The 11,266-nt window shown below is 47.4% G+C and overlaps 1 non-coding gene across 1 annotated transcript; it reads right to left on the bottom strand.

Annotated features, from left to right (window-relative positions):
* Positions 1-424: 424 nt before the first annotated feature.
* On the bottom strand, positions 425-496 carry TRNAE-CUC (transfer RNA glutamic acid (anticodon CUC)). Its single transcript has one exon. It is a non-coding gene; the product is annotated as a tRNA-Glu (tRNA).
* Positions 497-11,266: the final 10,770 nt, after the last annotated feature.

Raw genomic sequence — 11,266 nt, 5'->3', positions numbered from 1 at the left:
AAGTGATGTGTGAGAGGCTAATTTATAACTCCATCTTTGAAAAATAAGCAGACTTTGACAAACTCCAGCCTTCCCATTCAAATTTCTATTTGTTTTGCGGATTAACAAGAATATTTCTCAATTTGTACATCTGTTTGGTGTATACTTGCTTCAGTAGCTTGGGCATTGTTTTTAATGCTCATGTTTTATAAACAGTTTAAGGGAGATCTGCAGCTCCCAATAAGGGATGGGGTAGCGGGAGGTCACCTGAAGTCGAAAGACTAGTGACATCTTTGTAATGAAGATGTTTCCATTTTGCACCGTTATCAATGCGTCTAATACTGGCCACGTCATAAAGTAATTGATGTAATTACACACATGAAACTCTATTGAAACAGTTAAAGACCAAATCAGTCGTTAAAGGAGAATATGAAAAACAAATGTCTTCCCTGACCGGGAATCGAACCCGGGCCGCGGCGGTGAGAGCGCCGAATCCTAACCACTAGACCACCAGGGAGCGCTGCGTCCACTCTCTGCACCGGGCTTCAGGGATGCAATGGTGCAGCAGGTGCAGTGAGTGGATCTTTGTGGTGGATTCTGCATGGAGGTTTTATTTCTTCAGCTTTGTCTTCATCCTGCCCATGTTTTTACAGGAAATCCGAACTCACAAAAGTACCAGATGAGAGTCAAACAAGCACTTACAGAAACAGAGACAGACGGACAAGACCAGACCAGGTCTGAGGCTCCTGGGGAAAGTCGAACAAACGCAAACACATCAAACACATTGAGATTGTGAGGAAGATTGAACTTTACAATTACTCACTTTACTAATCAGTCATAGGAGATTCACCCACTGCCCTTGTCTGTCTTTACTTGGACACATTATTGACACACGAAGCACAAACAACACCTTACACAAACTTGGGTCAATGTCAGTCTATGTTCCAAAGGACTGTCGGGTGCTCGGTCTGCAGCAATCCCCTCAGACCCCAGGGGGTCTCTGGCAACGGGCCCCCATCACCCCAGCAGGGCCCTATCCCTCCTGCAGGGCCTCCATCACCCCAGCAGGCCCCCATCGCCCCAGCAGGCCCCCATCACCCCAGCAGCCCCTCCCATCACCCACCAGGCCTCCATCACCCCAGCAGCCCCTCCCATCACCCACCAGGCCTCCATCACCCCAGCAGGGTCCCATCATTACACCAGGCCCCCATCGCTCCAGCAGGCCCCCATCGCCCCAGCAGGCTCCCATCACACCACCAGGCCCCCATCGCCCCACCAGGCCCCCATCACCCCAGCAGGCTCCCATCACACCACCAGGCCCCCATCGCCCCAGCAGGCTCCCATCATTACACCAGGCCCCCATCACCCCAGCAGGCCCCCATCATTACACCAGGCCCCCATCGCCCCAGCAGGCCCCCATCACACCACCAGGCCCCCATCACCCCACCAGGCCCCCATCACACCAGCGCAACCCTATCCTCACGGTTGGCCACATCACACCCCATTTGAGTGGGTTCGTGTCCTGATTCACTCTTCATCCTTTATTGCTGGTGCGGACTTTACACAATGAATCTGTAGCGCTATAAAATGGTTCCTATCAGGAGTATGGCTGACCCCTGGGAGTGCGGGAAGCGGACACCCGGATGTAGAGAAACAACACACCTGGCCCCAGCTGTAAACAACCGATGTACACGTCACTAAAAGCCACAGAGTGCAAGAGCCGGTCTGGCAAGTGTGAAGAGCAGAGACCCGAGCTTCGCAGCGCTAAGTGATCTGTATTCAGTGAGAGCTCCTATCTGTGAAGAGAGACGTCGTATCTGTGCATCCTTCACCGCTGAGTGTTCAGTGAGAGGCCTATTAGATGTGAACAGAGATCACTAATCCGTGCATCCTCCAATGATGTCCATTCAGTGAGAGACAGGATAATTTGACAGCACTCAGTTCTATGCATTCAGTGAGAGACCTCCTATCAGTGCAGCGCTCAGTTCTATGCATTGAGTGAGAGACCTCCTATCAGTGCAACACTCAGTTCTATGCATTGAGTGAGAGACCTCCTATCAGCGCGACACTCAGTTCTATGCATTGAGTGAGAGACCTCCTATCAGTGTAGCGCTCAGTTCTATGCATTGAGTGAGAGACCTCCTATCAGTGCAGCACTCAGTTCTATGCGTCCAGTGAGAGGCCTCCTATCAGCGCGACACTCAGTACTATGCATTGAGTGAGAGATCTACTATCAGCGCAGCGCTCACTTATATGCATTGAGTGAGAGACCTCCTATCAGTGCAGCATTCAGATCTAAGCAGTAAGTGAGAATCCTCCTGTCAGTGCAGCACTCAGTTCTATGCATTCACCGAGAGACCTCCTATCAGTGCAACACTCGGTTCTATGCATTCACCGAGAGACCTCCTATCAGTGCAACACTCGGTTCTATGCATTCAGTGCGAGACCTCCTATCAGTGCAGCACTAAGATATAAGAAGTAAGTGAGAGACCTCCTATCAGTGCAGCGCTCAGTTCTATGCATTCAGGGCGAGACCTACTATCAGTGCAGCACTCAGTTCTATGCATTGAGTGAGAGACCTCCTATCAGTGAATCACTCAGTTCTATGCATTCAGTTCGAGACCTCCTATCAGTGCAGCGCTCAGTTCTATGCATTCAGTGTGAGACCTCCTATCAGTGCAGCACTCAGTTCTATGCATTCAGGGAGAGACCTCATATATGTACAATAATCAGTGTGCTGCGTGTTAAGCACCGCATTTCGTGCACAGCGCTTATCAGAGCTGAAGCGGCCTCTAGGCGCCTTGTGCAGGTTTCTGTGGTGTAGTGGTTATCAGATTTTCTTCACGCGAAAGGTCACTGTGCGGACGCACTTTTTTCATTTCAACCAGTAACTTTAAATGCTTTTATTATTCTAATGCAGTGTTGGACTCCACATAAAACAAACACATCTCAGAAACTTTCCATTTAATATGTGTTTATACATTCATCGCCTTCAAGGACAGACAGACATCGGACTCTGTCCCTTTACAGTCAGACAGCAGGACAGCTGCTTCCATCACTCACAGGCACTGCACATGCTGCAGGCACTGACACAGGCAGGCACCAGTCTTTACACAAACACAGGCAGGAAATCTCCAGCACTGATTACAAACACACACACACCTTGTGTAGTCTCCAGAGCTGATCACGAATACACACACATTGTGTACTCTCCAGGGCTGATCACAAACACACACACATTGTGTAGTCTCCAGGGCTGATCACAAACACACACACATTGTGTAGTCTCCAGGGCTGTTCACGAATACACACACATTGTGTAGTCTCCAGGGCTGATCACAAACACACACACCTTGTGTAGTCTCCAGAGCTGATCACGTATACACACACATTGTGTAGTCTCCAAGGTTGATCACAAACACACACACATTGTGTAGTCTCCAGGGCTGATCACAAACACACACACATTGTGTAGTCTCCAGAGCTGATCACGAATACACACACCTTGTTTAGTCTCCAGGATCAGCCATTACCGGTTGGTTTTCTTCCAAATTTGTAATTGAATTAATCTAGTTAATCCTTTAGTTTAGTTTAACCAAACTATAAAGCACCTTGCTTATATAAAAGAATGGTTATAACTGTAAAAACAATCTATTAAAAGTGATTCGTCCATCTCCTCCCATCGTCTAGAGCAGTGGTTCCCAACCTTTTGACTCCTGGGGACCCCCACTGAGTCATTACTGAAAGTCGGGGACCCCAAGCAACTTGTACGATTTAAATTTCAAACATTAAAACACTAATTTGCAAAAAATACACAAACAAGTGCACACCAAACAAACGCTCAAATTACTAACGAAATAATTATTTTATATTGGAAAAATATTCAAAATGGAAACCTTTTAATGGGAAGGTCGGCACTGCATCTCAGCGACTAACTTCTCAATGTTTAGTTTTATTTAGGAAAGCTGAATCCTCAGGTCAGATTCAACATTTCCCAAGCGATTCCTGTTTTTATCTTTAGGTGTATAGATCTGAGAATGTTTTTTTACATAAATGTGTGGTGTACAATCATAAGAGCCTCTCATCTCTCCATAGCCTCTCTAGCACATGTAATTCACTTGTTTTATAGCGCCTCTCATACCAGTGTACAGAGTCAGAGCACTTTACAGGGGAAGACAAGGTGTAGGATTCACGTCATCCACACTGGTAGGCATCTTCTAAGAGTGCTTAGTTTGGAGAAGCACAAACTCAGGACACAGCACGGTGGTTAGCATTGACTTTAATATCAAGAATGTATTTCTATGCAAGCAAACCTTATTTAGCAGTGCAAGGAAAATAAAAGTCTAGGGAAAAGAATAACCTTCTAATTTGTGCCTTGCAGTTTGCATGCAGCTCCTTAATGCCAGTTCATAGCTCTCTGTGCTAGATTATGATTGTGACTTATGTACTGCACAGTAAGAAAAGAAACAAAAGCAGTAACCCACTGTGCTATGCACATAAAATACTGTTCTTTGCCTGATACGGGTTCTTTGCAGCAGGCATATTAACCCTCTGTGCTACCTGTGAGTCAGAACTGCCACTAGACAAAACTCCCGCCCCTCTCTCCAGCAGGGACATTAATCACTAGAGTAATCTTGATGCTTTTATTTTTGTTGGAAAGCTGTACCTGGAAGTTTGCAGTGCTTTTAAAACTGTTCAAGAGAAGCAAGAACTATATAAAAAATGCAAGTGTTTGTCAGAGGAGAATTGCCTTCCTCCCAGTCCAGGCCTGCGGACCCCCTGGGAATGTGTCACAGACCCCTGGGGGTCCGCGGACCACAGTTTGGGAAGCACTGGTCTAGAGGGGCCAACACACAGAAATGATTCACGTTACAAAAAGTAATCCTCTCGGGTAGGTTACAATAAGTTAATGCACGTGCACCTTTCCCAGACTGATGTCCTCCAGCACCTGTGGGATACACCTTGATGGTCCTTTCACACCTGCGCACTTCAGCACTGCATGCTCAGAGATGACCGACTACTGTGTAATTCCCACTCCTGGGTCGGTGGACCACACAGACCATTATTCAAAAGCGCTTTTTGACTTGGCTATTTCTTTGGCGTCATTTGACGAATGTTCATGGAATTTTCCAGAAAATGTGTGCTCAGGCATCTTGTTGTGCATGGAAAGTATTGGGGCGATCTGTCAATCTGGGGCCAAGGAAAAGTGGGGGGGTAAAAAAAAAGTGCATTTCCCATTTTAATTCCCATAGGATTTTTGAACAAGACTACAGTCCAAATCACTGGACGCAATTGCACCAAATTTGGCAGAATAATAGCTTTTTGGTGCGGAAAGCACACTTTTATTTGGTGTAAATCCGTACATTAGTTTTAGAGAAATTAAGGAAATCCAAATTTGTATATCTAGAAGCACAAATACTTCCCAACAAATTCACAATGAATTGCCAATGCACGCACCAACTGGAATGCCGTGATTGGCTGTCCGCATCCTAAGCCGAAAGTTGCTGCCGCTATTTTATGTAACTGGATACGGTCCCTGGGGCTGAAAATAACCAATAATAGTGGTATAAGGGGTTAGGTTGGAGGTACCCTCACTTCAAGGTGGGATATAGGGGTGTTTAAAGGTCATATTATGTGTTTAAAACAACAGAAAACATTTTTTTTTCACCACCTGCAATATTTGCAAATACATTGCAATGCTCAGCATGGCCTCCCTATGTAAGGTTGCGACAAAGTTGTGACTATCGGTGACAAAAGAGGTAGAACACTCAGGTAGTAATGCACTCATTTAGAGACCCACGCAATTACTCATTCGACCACTCATAGTCCCAATCAGGCAGTCATGCACCTAGTGACAGACCCATTCAGACACTCACATACCCACTCACAGACTCACTGAGACAGTCATGCATCTAGTCACAGACCACTAAGATACTCATGCACCCACTGACAGACCCATTCAGACACTCACAGACCCACTCACAGATCCACTGAGACACTCATGCATCTAGTCACAGACCACTCAGATACTCATGCACCCACTGACAGACCCACTCAGACACTCATGCACCCACTCACAGTCCCACTCAGCCACTCACACACCCACTCACAGAGCCACTCAGCCACTCACACACCCACTCAAAGATCCACTCAGAAACTAATGCACTCACTCACAGACCCACTCGGACACTCATGCACCCAATGACAGACCCACTCAGACACTCATGCACCCACTCACAGTCCCACTCAGCCACTCACACACTCACTCAAAGTCCCACTCAGGCAGTCATGCACCCAGTGACAGACCCACCCAGACACTCACAGACCCACTTTGGAAATAGGTGTGAAGGGCCTGGGAGGAGTAGCCTCTCCTGGCGTCTGGAAATGCTTTGAAGGGCACAGATGGTGCCCTCCTTGCATAAGCCAGTCTACACCGGTTCAGGGATCCCCCCAGCCCTGCTCTGGCATGAAACTGGACAAAGGAAAGGGGAGTGACCACTCACCTGACCCGCACCTCCCAGGGGAGGTGTCCAGAGCTCCTCCAGTGTGTCCCAGACCTCTGCCATCTTGGATGCAGAGGTGTGAGGGCACAATGGACACCTCTGAGTGGCCAGTGCCAGCAGTTGACATCAGAGACCCCTCCTGATAAGTCCTTACCTTTCTCTGTAGCCAATCCTCCTTTGAGGGCTATTTAGGGTATCATCTGTGGGTATCTCACCAGGTAACGAATGCAAGGGCTCACCAGAGTTCCTCTGCACCGCCCTCTTTGACTTCTGCCAAGGATCGACCGCTGACTGCTCCACGACACCTGCAAAACTGCAAAAAAGTAGCAAGAAGACCACCAGCAACATTGTAGTGCCTAATCCTGCCGGCTTTCTCGACTGTTTCCTGGTGGTGCATGCTCTGAGGGCTGTCTGCCTTCACCCTGCACTGGAAGCCAAGAAGAAATCTCCAGTGGATCGACAGAATCTTCCCCCAGCTAACGCAGGCACCAAACTTCTGCGTCACCGGTCCTCTGGGTTCCCTCTCATCTCGACGAGCGTGGTCCCTGGAACACAGGAGCTGGATCCAAGTGACTCCCACAGTCCAGTGGTCGTTCTGCCCAAAGTTGGTGGAGGTAAGTCCTTGCCTCCCCACGCTAGGCAGTAATCCTGTGCACCACGTGATCTTCAGCTGCTAGGGCTTATGTGCACTATTGCAAGGATTCCTTCATGCACAGCACAGCATAGATCCCCAGCACTCCGTCCTGCATTGCTCAACTTGCTGAGCTGACCACCGGTTTCGTAGGACCCTCTTTTGTTTTGCTGAAATGACCATCGGGTTCAGCTTTGTTATGCGCCTGTTCAGGTGCTTCTGCGGGTGCTGCCTGCTTCTGCATGGGCTCTCTCTGTTGCTGAGCGCCCCCTCTGTCTCCTCGTCCAAGGGGCGACCTCCTGGTCCATCCTGGGCCCGGGCAGCACCCTTTATCTTCAACTACGATCCTTGCAGCTAGCAAGCCCTTTTGCACCTTCATCTGGAGTTTAGTGGGCTCCTGCCCCACCTGGACACTTGCGTGACTCTTGGACTTGGTCCCCTTCCTTTTCAGGTCCTCAGGTCCAGGAATCTGTCTTCAGTGCTTTGCAGTCAGTTGTTGTCTTTGCAGAATCCCCTATCTCAACTTTACTGTCTTTCTGGGGTAGTAGAGTAACTTTAGTCCTACTTTTCAGGGTCTTGGGGTGGGGTATCTTGGACACCCTTAGTGTTTTATTACATTCCCAGTGACCCTCTACACACTACACTAGGCCTGGGGTCCATTCGTGGTTCGCATTACACTTTTGGAGTATGTGGTTTGTGTTGCCCCTGGCCTATTGTCTCATAATGAATTCTATTGTCTTCTACAGTGTTTGCACTACTTTTCTAACTGTTTACTTACCTGATTTTGGTTTGTGTGTATATTTTGTGTATATTACTTACCTCCTAAGGGAGTATATCCTCTGAGATACTTTTGGCATATTGTCACTAAAATAAGGTACCTTTATTTTTAGTAACTCTGAGTAATGTGTATCTTATGACATAGTGCTAAGTGATATAAGTGGTATAGCAGGAGCTTTGCATGTCTCCTAGTTCAGCCTAAGCTGCTCTTCTATAGCTACCTCTATCAGCCTAAGCTGCTAGAACACTACTAATCTACTAATAAGGGATAACTGGACGTGGCACATGGTGTGAGTACCAATTGGTACCCACTATAAGCCAGACCAGCCTCCTACAATATTACAGCATTAATTACATCTTTAATAGCATAATTAATAATATCACTGTAACATTTGCAGTAACATTATTGATGAGAAAACTGTGTACGATGGTGAACTGTTTTCCATAGATGAACATTTGGTAATGTTCGCATGCCCACACGACCACTAGACTTTCTCTCTTGGGCTGAGAGTAAGTCCTCTCCAAGTCCAATAGACTGCTGCTTGCATATGCAACAATTGGTTGTGCTGAGTCTCTTCTGGGCTTATGTTGTGCTAGAATGGCTCCCAACCCTACTGGGCTGACATCTACAGTGAGCTCCATGTATAGGGAAGTGTCAAAGTATACATATGCTGTGACAGCATGTCAGATATTTTTAAATGCCTTGTCTTATTTCACTGTCTAGAGAAATGGTTGTAATTGTCTGGTCAGTACGTGAAGCAGGGTGGTCACAGTGGCAAAATCCTTGATGTATTGTATGCAGTAGCTCGCTAGACCCAGAAATGACCTCACTTCTTCTGCGTCCACTGGAGGTTGTGCATTGCGTAGTGTTTCTACCTTGCTGGGTTCTGGTTGCATCCCGTTTCAGGAAAAGATATGTCAGAAGAACACAAGTTCTCTTTTCCCCAGTTCGCATTGTAACTTATTCAGTGTCAGGCCAGCCGTTCCTAGTTGTTTGCAGACCTCCCACACTGCCAAGTCATGGTCTTCGTTGGCGTGACCAAATACCAAGATGTCATTGCTGTAGTTTAGACAGTTTTTTACAGGCCTGATCACTCGTCTCACCATCTTCTAAAATATTTCTGCTGTTGGTGACACCCTGAAGCTTAATCGCTTGTAGCGAAATAATCCTAGGTGGGTGGAGAATGTTGTGATGTAGCAGGACTGCACGTCTAGCTCCAGCTGGTGGTAGCCTTTGAACAAGTCGAGCTTGGAGAAAACACAGGCTCTGGTGAAGCAGCTGATCATTTCATTTAGATGAGGGCAATGGTGTTGTTTTCTTTCTATGTCTGTGTTCGGTAGAGGCATGTCAACACAGATTTGTATTTTCTCTGTGTTTTTCTTTGGCACAGCCATGATGGGGGGCAGCCATGGCGTTGGTCCTTCTGCTGACTCGATGATGTCCTGTGCTAGTAAACTTTTTATTTCTTCTTCTACCTGTGGCTGGAGGTTCACAGGAAGTCTGCAGTGATTTTGAGCCACCGGTTTGACTGCTTCATTGATGAGCAGAGTGATTTGCACGTCTTTCAGCTTTCAAAGCCCATTGAGGAGCGCAGGGTGTTCCTTTACGATGTTTTGCCATTTAGCGGTGTGATACGTCATGCCTACTAGCCCCATCACTTGCGCCGTGATATTGCTGAGCAGACACGGCACTGGAACATCTCCCCTAGTACATGCACCTCTTTTTGTACCGATGTGTTGTTGTATATGAGCGTCTCCACAAAATTCCCCATGTATGTTCATGTTGCCTCGCTCCCCATGTGAACACGTCGACAGTGGAGGGCGACAGTGAAGGCTTGTGCTTCATTTTTTCATACTCCGACATGCACATGATGTTGCATATGGCTCCGCTTTCAAGTATAAATTGTGTGGTGTGCCTGCCGACTGGAATCTCTACCGTCGCCATCTTTATTTACCATTTGTCGACAAGCTGGATGTGCTCAGATGTGCGTTGTTGTGTTGGGATGTCTGACATGAGATATAGACGTTTGTTTGTGTTGCGTGTACTGGCGGCATCTGAGTCAGTGGAAGAGCTGCGATTGCATGCTTCCACGTGTGAGGCGTGTCAGCTCGCAGCTATGCGTGATCGCGCAGGGTTTCCGCTTCCTGCCTTGATGTGTCCAACCATGCAGACAAAGTGGTTGTCACAGTTGCATTTCTGACATTTGGATAGGCACAGACATGCAGGTATTCTAGGCAGCAGGGGTAACATGTTCTTCCGTGTTTCTCCTTTGGTGGCATTGGTGTCTTGTCTGGTGTAGCTCCCAGCCATGGGATGAGCTTGTTCCGTCATCCGCACTCTCCCGGTTTCCATTTGGATGCTATGTGATATGGCTCTGGCTTCTGACTGCGCCATGGTCAGTCTTTTGTCTAGTGTGTACCTTTCTTTTAGTATTTTCATACGGAACCCAGTTGAGTGACATCTTTCGATGATGCACAGTCTAATCGCTGCCTCATTGTCAAACTTGTCAAAATCACAGTAGGTGACTAGTTTGCGCAATCGGGCTGCGAAATCGTCGAGGGATTCGTCTGGTCATTGGCAGGCTGCGTTGAATGTGTAGCACTCAAAGACAAGTTCCACTGCGGGTCAAAGTTGTCTGTTAGGCACTTTATTAGTTGCAGTTATTGACTCTGCTTGGAATGTTACAAGCAAGTCTTCAACATCACACCAAAGAGGTTTAGGAATAGGTCTCTTGCCTGTTCGTCTGTGTGGCCCTTGCAAGCGGCACTCAAATATCGCTCAAACTGCCTGATCCCTTTTTCCCAGCGAGCTCCTTTCATTTGGGAATCAGAGGTCAAATGGCAGAGGTTGCCTTAAGATTGCGATTGGAAGCGTGCTTTCGTTGCTCTCCTCTTACATGATGGTAACGGTGGCCAGTCGCAGGCATGTGGTGCTGTGGCTCGATCACAATGTCCTTGGTGGCAGGTCGTCAAGGATGTATTGAAATCTGGCTGAACATTGCAATGTAGTGTTCAGGTGGCAGGAGTTGAAAACTGGCCCCACAATGTGAATGTAATGTTCAAGTGTCTCCTGACTGTTTTGGAGGACCAACAGTGCCCGGTCTAGATGTTTTTTGGGCCCCTTTGTATGATGACTAACCTAACAAGCATTTTCAATGCAACGGGGCTCGCATTTGCTTGAGTTAGAGCTATTAGCAGTGTAAAGAAAAAAAATGCAGCGCGATGGCGCTGCTTGGAAAAGAAACAGATAAAGTAGTCTGCACCCCAGGCTCAAAATATCGAGCCTCGTATGTTTCTAGTAGTTTACCGGTGCTGTGTGGGAGGGCTAAACACCTGAAAAGGCACGACGCATGCATGCCTTTCACAAATGAAAGCA

The sequence above is a fragment of the Pleurodeles waltl genome, unplaced genomic scaffold (genome assembly GCF_031143425.1).
Source record: "Pleurodeles waltl isolate 20211129_DDA unplaced genomic scaffold, aPleWal1.hap1.20221129 scaffold_39, whole genome shotgun sequence".
NCBI classification, from domain to species: domain Eukaryota; kingdom Metazoa; phylum Chordata; class Amphibia; order Caudata; family Salamandridae; genus Pleurodeles; species Pleurodeles waltl.
This window is presented reverse-complemented; position numbering and strand designations above follow the sequence as displayed.